Below are 10956 nucleotides of genomic sequence, written 5' to 3' on the forward strand. Positions count from 1 at the left end.
TGGAAAAAAATAGTTTTGTCAAAGAACATTTTTATCTGCCATAGTGTTCTTTTTCCTTCCTGTTTCTTCAAAAAATGTGTGTGCTACAGTACACACCATATTTTTACCTAATCAGTAATGTACCAGTCACCAAAGTTACACATCATCACGCATGCATTCTTATCACCTCTCAAGGTGTGTTTGTTGATAAAGTGTAATGTAAATATAAGTGAAGTCTCCATCATTACACAAGTTACACATACCAGTAACTGTTATCTAGGAAAATTATTTATTCACAGAACAAGGGAGGGGAAAGGCTGGGTGCAGTTTCAAACTAGGTTTTCCATTGCTAAATCTTAATTACATGACTCACAAATAGAGGGGTCTGAATGTGTGTCCAAAGCTGTGCCTTATTTTCTAAACTATGAAGATGCTCAGGAATGTTTTAATTTGTCTGTCTCTGTTGTTAACAGTCTACTCTGTAGCATTGCCCATGTTAGCTCTTGTCCTCCTTGATTTCCTTTGCCCTAAGTAGCCCACAGTATTCTTCCTTCCCCTGATATCTCTGGTAGTTTCTTAGTCATGAGTTCTCTGCCTTGTTTCTGTTTCTTGTTCTCCTCCCCATTCCCGGTGCTGGAGCAGAGCATTTGGTTTGGAGCAGTGTCAGGACTGCAAAAATCTACTTAGAGTGCTGCTGTACGCCAGGAGTCAGGGTCGCTATTGCCTGGCCATGCCCCAAAAGACATTTGAAACCAGAACTGGCCCCAGAGTAGTTATGCCAATTTGGTGAAAATAGAGGATTCCTCTGTGCACAGAGGACACTCATTTTGCTATTTAACTGCCTTTAAGTTTTCTCATGAGAGCTTCAATGGCACCCAAACAAGCCTAATGTGGTTAAGTATTCAGCCCAGTGATCTCACATCCTCCACAGCAGTTGAAGACTCATAAACACATTTTATGTCTGTATTGGTATGTTGTCATAATTTGGGAGACACATTGCCTGGGAACACAATAACTGGACATGAAAGTCTAGTTTGATGCTGAGAGGTCTCAGCCAGATGTTGCATTCCAGTAATCCAAATTAAGTTATTGCAGGAGCAAATAGAAAGTAGTGGAAGGTTAACTTCATATAGCTGTTGTTTTTCCTTTTTCTTAAAAACATAATTTATTTTGGTCTTTAAAAGCAAGGACTACTAGGAGAAGACAACAATGTCTCTGTGGCAGGGGAAGAGGAAATCCATTGTAGGATCAGTAGAGATACTTGGGGAAGAAACTTCATATTGTGCATTATCTTAGAATGGCTATCTGATTGGAGCATTAAGTATAACCTAACAGAGCCCCAAGAAAAGAAGGTATGGGGGCAGGCTATAGAATCACCTAGTGCAAGAGTACAGATGGATATAGAGAATATGGGAGAGGAAAAGTTTCATAGACAACTCAGAATTTGCTGATACCTAATATACAAGACCATCTAAAGGCTGTACTTCTAGATTAGTTGACCCAAGGAAGTATGTCTATAAGAAAAAAGTAAAGGAATAGAGAGTCAACGGAAAGACACAGAGGTAATTAAGGGACAAGTTTTCTGTGCTGTGAAAAGAACAGGCAAGGAGAGAAGATGGGAGAGAGGGAATTTGGAGAAGAATAGTTAGCTTCACAAAAGACAGGAGGAAGCAATGGAGATAGCTGGCAACCACTGTCTGAGGAAGAAGGGGAAAAATATTCAGAAGAGCATGAAGAAAAACAGTAGCAAGAGACTTCCTGTGGAAAGAGGAGAGGCTGTTTTCCAGATCTCACCCAGAACTCCATGACATGGGTCTCCCATATTCAGGAAAGGTGAACTCAAGCAGGAGCAGGTGCAGAGGGACATTGTTAGGATCATCAGGGGAATGACAAGCATCTTGCAAGAAGAAACTGGAAGAATATGATATCTTTAGCAAAGCAAAGTCTTTCAGTTCGTAAAGATGTTATGGAAAGAAAAGAACAATTTAAGATAAGGTTGGTAGAAAAATCAAAGATAAATTGTGTAAATGTAAAGTGGCCGTGGGCAATATGAGACTGGAAATTTAAAGAACCTTCCTGACCAATATAGCAATGGGAGTAGAAAAGTGAAAAAACAAACTGCTTTTAAAATGGAATTTGATAAAAAAAGGATATAATATGATGTCTGCAATAACAAGAGACTGGTTTCTGTGACTCAGGAGGACTCCCTGAACTCAGGGGCCAGTTTCTTAACTTAGATGTAATTCTATAGTTCATGAAATCAGCAGTCCTATGGCCATAAAGTACTGTCTAGCTAAGTGAGACTGGATTCATATGTTCGGGTGAGGAGAGAGCATTATGATCATCTATTCTGAACTCTAATGTAATGCAGTCCATAGACACCCACTCACTCATTTTTTTGCTTAAGGCCCAGTGCTTCTCTTTGATCTATAGCATAGCTTTTCAGAAAGGTATCCAGATTTAATTTAAATGCTTCAAGTGAAGTAGAATCCACCACATTTAACAGCAACATCTAATTGAAACTGCAGTGCAGATGCGGTTTCAGAGAACAGCTTTTGACCTGGGTGATTTTTTCTTTTTGCCATTGTTGACAGGCTTTATGAGGAAATACATCAGACAGATCGTTGTGGAAGATATTAAACTTCCTACATCTATTCTGATCTGATGAATTCCTTTTCAATAGTCTTCGGAGGGGTTAATGGACTGTGATATGTTCTTTCTGCTGTTGAACTGAATTTTGAAATCAGTGAAGTTATTCCAATTTACACAAGGTGAGAATCTGATCCTTTATGCATACCCTTAACAGACTTTCTGAGATGAGTAGTTTCCTCCTAAGTAATCCATCAGGCTGGAAAAAAACAATAGTTATTATCTTTGGGTAAAGCCAGCAGACTTTGTTTTATGGTACCCTGTATACAGTACACAAAATTCGATTTCTTTCATAGAGAAAACAGAGTAATATCCATTTCCTTTAATACTAGCTCCCTAAATCTGATGCATATTCTGAGCTAACCATTTAAGGTCCCTCTGTAACCAGCAAAGAGAGATAATGAAAAGTCATCCCACCTACTTTATATATTTGGGGTGGATCTCCCTCTTGTTACACAGGTAACTTAAACTACAGACTTAACTTTTTGGTGGCTGAAATTAAGTGAGAGGAATCCTCTATATAAAGTTAGGAACAGAAATATCTTCTTCGTAGGGAGTTCTGGGCAGCTACCATAGAATAAATTTGGAGTAGGGCAGTGGTAAGACTAGATAAGACTAGACTGTAGTATTCAAATGCAAAGAGAGCTCTGATTTCTGTGGAATGGGGAAAAGGACAGGAGAGAGACCCATTCAGATCTGGGAATAAATTTGACTCCTTATAAAGAGCTACAAGCCTTAAAAATCTCTGGCATAGCTAAATAATGATTAGATTCATGGTTATTCTTCCCTTGCAACATTTCTGTTTGGTTGTAGTATTTCACTGGCACCCCTTCCAGAGATCTCAGCCACCCTAGAAAGCAGGTCTGTGCAGCCAACAGTGTGCATCTAGGAGGATGCTCCCACTATATACGACATCTTTAAACAATCAGCTTATTGTTTGCTCTGCTGTGATTATTCTTTATTTGTTGTGAGCTGATGCCCAAAGTCTCTTTCAAGGGCAAGGTGCAGTGGTGCCTGACTTTGAACTAAATCTCAGACTAATCAAAACCCTTGCCCAAAGCGCCCTTTTTATGTATAGTCAGCATACTGCCGAGTATGCCTTTTATAAGGATGGTCTGAATATGTTTAGTCTGTACTTTAGTGGTATGAAAAGAGAAATGCTGTGTCCAAATTCTGCCATTAGCTACACCAGTCAGCCCAGCCATCTGGAGGTCAAGTATTTTTAGTGGTCTGACTTGGATTAGAGTATGACCCCCATGTGCATGAATCATCACAAGGATTAATGAAGTGTATAAAGTGTGTGTGCTTGTTAATCTCTTCTATGGACATGGCAAAGGAAGAAATACTTCACTCTGAGGTAGTAAATGGTTTTGCACAGAGAAGACACAAAACTTAACCATATGCTGTTGGGGACCCTGCAGCTTAATGGGAGCGTCTTTTATTAACCTAACAGTTAAGAACTACAGCAATTATGCTCAAAGGAGGCATGACATGAAAATGATCCCGTTTTACTTGTAGTTGTGAATTTTTCACTCTGTTCTTCCTTTTGGCATTCCTACTTCTGTTTTAAATGTTATCTATTATATAGATTCTATTTTAAATTAAAACTGGAGTTTCATAATTTACATTGATTTTAATTCTCACTTCCTCTAAGTTCCTCTGTCCCATGTCATCAATACAAGCAAGACTGCTCCAGATTTGGCTTTGGCTTGATCAAATACTAGCAGGGGCAAGTATTTGTCATAGCAACTGTGATAACATAAAACATTCCTAACTTAATTTTGGCCTTAGTCACTACATCTGTTCTCTAAAAGGCTGCACTGTACGTATTTCCTACCTTAAGCTTAACAGGCCTCTGCCATTCGAGCTGTCCATCCAGAGCAGACAGTATGAGGGAAGTTCCATACTTCCCTGGCCTTGTAGAGAAGCTTTTTAAAATTTCAAAGTCAGCCCTGAGAGTGACTGTGCAGAGCTGTGAAATTCTTCATGAATAGCAGCAATCAGAGATTCTTCTTCAGAAACTCATCTCTTCTGGCACCGCACTGATGCAGAGTGAGCCAAGGGGATCAGAGAGCAAGTGAGGAAACACAGCAGGGTCTCAGAAAGGCTGAGCTGGTCTCTGAGAACTTCTGTAGATTCAGAAGCCCCTGGTTTATTCCAGAGTTTATCTTTCTTTCCATCTCTGTAGAGAGAAAGAGACACTTGGACATGTTGGACACTTCTTGCAGCTTTAAAAGAGCAAATCACCTTTATGCAAGAACTAAGAGTTATCTACTGCTGTGATATCCTAGCTCCCTGATCTCTCCATGTGCTTGTCTGTTCAGATGGAGGTAATTCTAGATAACTAGTGAAAAGTGAAAAAAGGGAGCTATTTTTACAGTAGTGGTTAACATTTGGAGCTCAGTGCTGGATGGTACTGCGATTCCTCTGAAAGCAGCTCAGCAATCTCAGCTCTGATTGCGGTCTTGGGAGACTGAGAGTCCCTCAGCCCGAGCTTCTTAGCTTTGCTGAGGCCTGGGCTCTTTACAGTATCTTTCTTCAATGGTTTCAGTAGGAAATTAGTTTTTAGTACAAATGTGAATCACACATGTGCAAGTTACAAATCTGGATTGTTGCCCGTAGGTAAAGGTGCTAACTCTGCTCTTTGGTAGTTATTATAAAGTTTTCAGTAATACTCTTCAGTTCTCTTCCTGTCCTTTCAGCAACAGGAAGAACATTTGGAAAGAAAAGAGCCTTTTCATGTATATAGGGGATAAATGAATAGCACTTGCGAGACAAAGATGAGTGGGAATGAAAAGTATGAGTTTTTCAGCAAACGTTTATAGTCTGCAAACTATAACATATTTAAGGTTTGAAAAATACAACAGTCAGGGCAGAAATGAAAGGTTCATGTGTAAGGGGATTAAACTGAAAAAGCAATACAACTATCTGATTCAGAAGAGATTTCAGTGTCCTCAGAGCACTGAAGACCAGCAAAGTTTAATGTCAGCAGGACTGTGAAGGTCAGTGAGCAGATGAGGGTGGAAGGAAACTCCTCTTTGGATTGTAAAAGGACTGTACACATCTGGTAGAATAGTCCCAGGGAATCACTGAGTTTCAGTGGGATGTGTAGCCTGTAGCTCACTTATATGGTGTTATTCTGATAGCATTACTCTGCCTGCAGCAACCATAGAAAAATGAAGAAGCTTCCATTCAGCTTTCAGAGTACTGATGTTTTACACCAAATGAGACTGAAGGAATTAATAACCTTGAAAGCTAAAGCTTGCATACTTATATTTGTTTTTTAATTTTTGTATGTGTTTACTTATTTTGCCAGACAGAGGTATGCCTCAGTGAAAGTGAAGATTGAGTGTCATATTATCCTGAAATAGAAGAAATGCACTTGTCAAAATAAATATCAAATCTGTATTTTTGCAGCAAAATTTCATGACAGATGCTATGTGGTTCCCATTTCTTAATTCTAAACATCACTGGTGACCACATTGCCTGCATGCCCGTATTATATAGATAGTTTTCATATAAGACATTAAGAAAACTTAAAATGATTTTAAGCATCTTTATAAGGAATAATATCATTCTAGTTATATAACTGATCTCTAAAAGACAGCAACAGAATAGCCTAGTCCTCATTTTCTAATCCTATTAATGTCTGTTTTTTGGATCACAAAATATTAAGCTGTATACCTGTCTAGTATAATTCTATATAATTCAAGACTAGGAATTTTCCCACCCATGACTAGAGGGCAGCAGGGAAAATTCAGAGAGGAAGTGTCACATTTTTCTGGCAGGTTTGTTCTTTTTCCCTCAGAAAGATTGGGGCAGGGAGGAGAGGGGTGGATATCACATTTCTAATCTGTACTGACAGTGACTTGCCTTATAAACTTGTCCTGATTTACATGAGCATAAACAAAATTAGAATCAAGTTCCTGGTGTTTAGACCTGAATATGAAATATGCATGTCCTTTTCCAGGAGAAGTACTAATGGATTAGCTCCCCCCTGCTTGAAAAGAGAGGTGATATTCAAGAGACATCTGAAGTCTTTTGATTCTTCCTTGAAAATGGCTGTTCTCTATGTTTTTAAAGCATCTTTCTTCACAGTAATCTATACTCTACCCTGCAGAGAGTCTCAGGATATACTGAAAATGCCTGGGGTCAAAACCACTTTGTATGTTAGTAACAGCTCCCACACACTGGGCCTTGCTTAAGTAATACAAACCTACAAAAATCATATTCAGTGTGATTTCCTTAGCAAGGATTTTGTTAACAAAGTTAGTCTTAATAAATGGTTTCCATACTTACAGGCTAGATACTGATACCCTTACTGACATTGATTAGCAAGTTAATCCATGAGGGATTCATTCTGAAACCAACAGAATATTTTAAACCCAGAGTCATTTAGCTTAAACGAATCCTGACCAGGCCCTGGGAAATAGGAAATCCCTGACATAAGCCTTACATAAAAGAACAGCTTAGTTCATGAAGTAGGTAAATAACCAAAAAGGATGTAAAACAGCCAAGAAAGCTAGCAGTAAATGAAAAGGTCAGGGCAGGGGGAGAGGGGGAGAAGGGAAAATAGAAATGTGTGGATTAGATATGTGAGTTTATTGGTACTTAAGGACTTATCAAAACTTTTGTTATTTTAATATGAGCCAGATATCAATGAAAGCTTAAAAATATATATTCTGCATATGAGAGTTCTCAGATTAAAGGCTTGGAAGAAAACTGTCAGTGTATGGGAAGAGGAGACTGCATCCTTTGGGAGGGAGGTAAGAGTGGATCATAGGCAGACATGCTGCGTAGTTTGTTTTCTGGTGGAAGAGTTGTTGCTCTAGGGAAAGTGAGAGTGTTCAAGATACTTAGACCTTGCTAAAGGAAGAACATATGAGTGATGTTGGCATCAGGCCATGGAGCGCCTGGATAGGAGTCTAGCACAGAGCTGGCTGGGAATTTTCTGATGAAACTGTTTTGTCAGAACAGAAACCTTTTGTGGAGATATATCCCCATTTAAACTCCCTCCTTCCTCCCCAGGGAAAAGGTTTCCAGCACTAAAATGAAATGTCTAGTCCGAGGGAGGGGATGATGCACCACTGACAAATATCTCAATGGTTAACACTCACCTGGGCCACAGGAGCCTGGTCTGAAGTGCCTGCTCTGGGATGAAGGGTAGCATATGTTCACCCTTCCTTTACCAGCCCTAGTGAAGGAGGGAGAGAGAGCACCAGGTCAACTCAGCTATACATTGCCTAGACCAGAGTTTGGATGCATCTGACCAGCATGGAACATTGCAGGATTTTCCTTGCTCCTGAATATAAAGACACATTTTTGGACATCTAGGGGTTTTTTTGGCAGTCAGGCCATTGCCTCTTCTGAGCTGTATTGCTCACCAACTCACCTGTTGGACTGTATCTTGTATATGAGAGTTATATTTTTATTGGCTGGAGTGCAGAGAAATGTAGTGGTCATGGAGGAAAGGGTTTACATTCTTAATGGCCACAAATGCTGATTATTACAAAGTAAAAAAAAAAGCTCTAACAGACAAGAAATCAGTTTGCAGTATAACACTAACAGGAGCTCAGTTCACTCATATAGGCCATAGGAAACTGAGTGGCTCCAGACCCCGCTCAGAGCCAGGACTTTGTTCTGCCACATGCCAGGTGATACCCCAGCTGATAATTATTCTGGGGTGGGCTTTTGATTATTTGTTTTTATGAAAAGCATCAGAAATTCTAAATTTCACCCTCATAGCAGTTCAGGGTGTGGAAGGGGAAGGAAAGGAAAGCAGAGAAGGCAACAGCAGTAACTGGCACCGAAGGACCACACAGGACTGCTTTTTTAGGTGGATTCCAGCTAGTTCTGAACTGGAATTGGGGTAGCTGTGCTTAGTGCACTGCTGAGCTGCAACAGATCAGTGCCTCTGAGAAACTGGGCATGCTGCTTTGGGCTCCACGCCACGGTAAGGCAGCTCCCTGGCTTTGGGTAGGTCAGGGCAGAGCCATCTCATGGGAAAAGCTCTGCAGACCTGCCCATAGTGTTAAACACTAAGGCCAGATTCTCATTTCCTCTTTTGCGCTTTTCACATCAGCCTCACAGAGTAAAGAAGCCCTAAAGTGGAAAGAAACCTGTTCTTCCTTTAGAGCACTGCTGATCTCTTTCAGGCTGCAAACTTCACACCAAATATAATTCTTACCTGCCTCTCTGTTGTGTTTTTGTCATGACACTGAACAGAAATTCCAATAGTAAAAAAAACCCTTTATCATCCACTATCCATAATCCACTGTTCAAAGGGCAGGCTGCTACTGAGTACAAACCAGTTTTTCAAGTTCAAGCCTTAAGGAAGAAGTGACTAAACACACAGTGAATCATCTGATATAGGGCTTTGGTCACTTAGTAAGTCTGACCATGGAAGGGGACCTCACAAAGGGAAATGGAGATTGTTTAAAAAAAAAGTTTTATGTGTTAGAGAGAAGGAAGAAAGACATACAAGAAGATGGGAGACTCATGTATATGCACTGCCAAAGTGAGAGAAGACTGCATATGCAAAAAGAAGAAAGATCTTAAAGGTCTCTGGCTTAATCCAAAAAAGATGCAGGCTGATGGGGACACTGAGGCAGGAAAAAGGGTCCAGGTGTGTATTATGTGTGTTATGTGTCTGTGGGAGTGTGGAAAAACAAAGAGCACACGTGTATTTCTTATGCTGGGCAAGCTGAAGAGTGATTTTTTAAGGACCCCTGCAAAATCTGTGTACCCTTTGTCTAACATTTCTGAGAAGAAAAGAGGTATTCATTGTAAACCCCAAAAGCTGTAAGGCTGGTGTTGTTGGAAAAGATGCGCGACGAAGAGGGCCTGAGAGGTGTGTGAGGACTGGGGAAGCTGTCCACACCCCTAGGCGCTCTGCCCCAGAAGCACGGCGGAGGGAGGAAAGGACAGGGGAAGGAGGCTGAAAGCATTATAAAATCAAGTGCAGCTGCTTTGCCAGTGTCAAAGAGGTGATGCTTTATTTCAGGTCCATGACAGGTGTACTGGCATTTTCTTCTGCCAAAATATCCCCCTTCATCTCTGGTTTCTTGCATGACACATCAAGCAGAGCCATCAGCGCGTCACAGCTCCCACCCCGCCATGAGGAGCTCTGAGCACTGCGTCAGAGGGCTCCCACCCCGCGCTGCACCCAGGCTGCTCGCTGATAATCCTGCTAGCCTAATCTGAAAGGAGGGGCAGAATCTGAGCAGGGTATTTCCACTTGTTCACTGGGCAAAGCTTTCAAGCAGTCTGTGGCAAAGGGTTTGTTTTGGGGAGGGCATATCTGATTGTCTAAATGGTTCGTAGGAGGGTAACAGGAGCAATTTGGCATGTGCAGTTAAATAGCGGCAAAGATCTACAGGCAAAATTTTTTGTGACATTTCTCTCATTCATTCACATCTATTACCTGCACATCCTTGCAAAATAGGCACTTTAGTTTGTAGGTACAACTGCAAACATTTATAACTGTGCCATAATTATGGACTCCCCCTTCTTCTTCAAGACATATTTAAAAAAGCACTGTGTAGTCAGAGAATAAGAAATGATCAATGCCTACAGAAGATGTGAAAACCTCTCACTTAATGGAAGCTGCTTGTATGCTTTTAATTTGGATGGCATATTTTTGCTTCAGGTACCATTAAATATAGATAGGAAACATGTAGGAATTGTAGTAAATTCAGATACTATGCTTATTTTCAGCAGTTATACTTAGCACACTGGAAACACACTAGGAAATATATTTAACACTGACTTTGTTTCCTATTTGCCATCTTAGAGAAGCAGCATCTGTCAGGTCCTAGGAAAGTCTGGCTTTTTGCCAGAGAGATCAGTAAACATAAAACGTATATAAAAGCAAGCCTGGTCATTTTGTTTAGGCAACTGACACGTTCATTCTTCAAGGTTTAGGAAGAACTAGAATCTTACTGGAACTTGCTTGTGTTTAATGTTCAATAGGCGTATTTAAAAATATATATATATCCCAGAATTTCTGGCAAATTATTTCTGGAGGCACCGCAGCCTCCCAGGCAGGCCTGGGGCCCTCTGGCAGCCCAGGACTGTACATTGCGCTGGAGGTCGCTCCGTGGCATTGCCGGTGCAGACCCTCCTCCGTGCCCCAAACCCAGGAGTGATGTGAAGCAAAGCGGTGGGGGGGGGGGAACAGGAGCAGGCCTCAAACACATGCCAAGTCTTTGCACACCAGCCTCTTGTGAAGGGCCAGCGTGTGCATGGTCATGCTTGCTTTCTGTGTTACAGTCCTCCTACCCAAGCACAATTTACCTCAGAGATCTCTTACTGAATGCCTGGACTAAG

The sequence above is a fragment of the Apteryx rowi genome, unplaced genomic scaffold, assembly GCF_003343035.1.
Source record: "Apteryx rowi isolate R43461 unplaced genomic scaffold, aptRow1 scaffold_185, whole genome shotgun sequence".
NCBI lineage: Eukaryota > Metazoa > Chordata > Aves > Apterygiformes > Apterygidae > Apteryx > Apteryx rowi.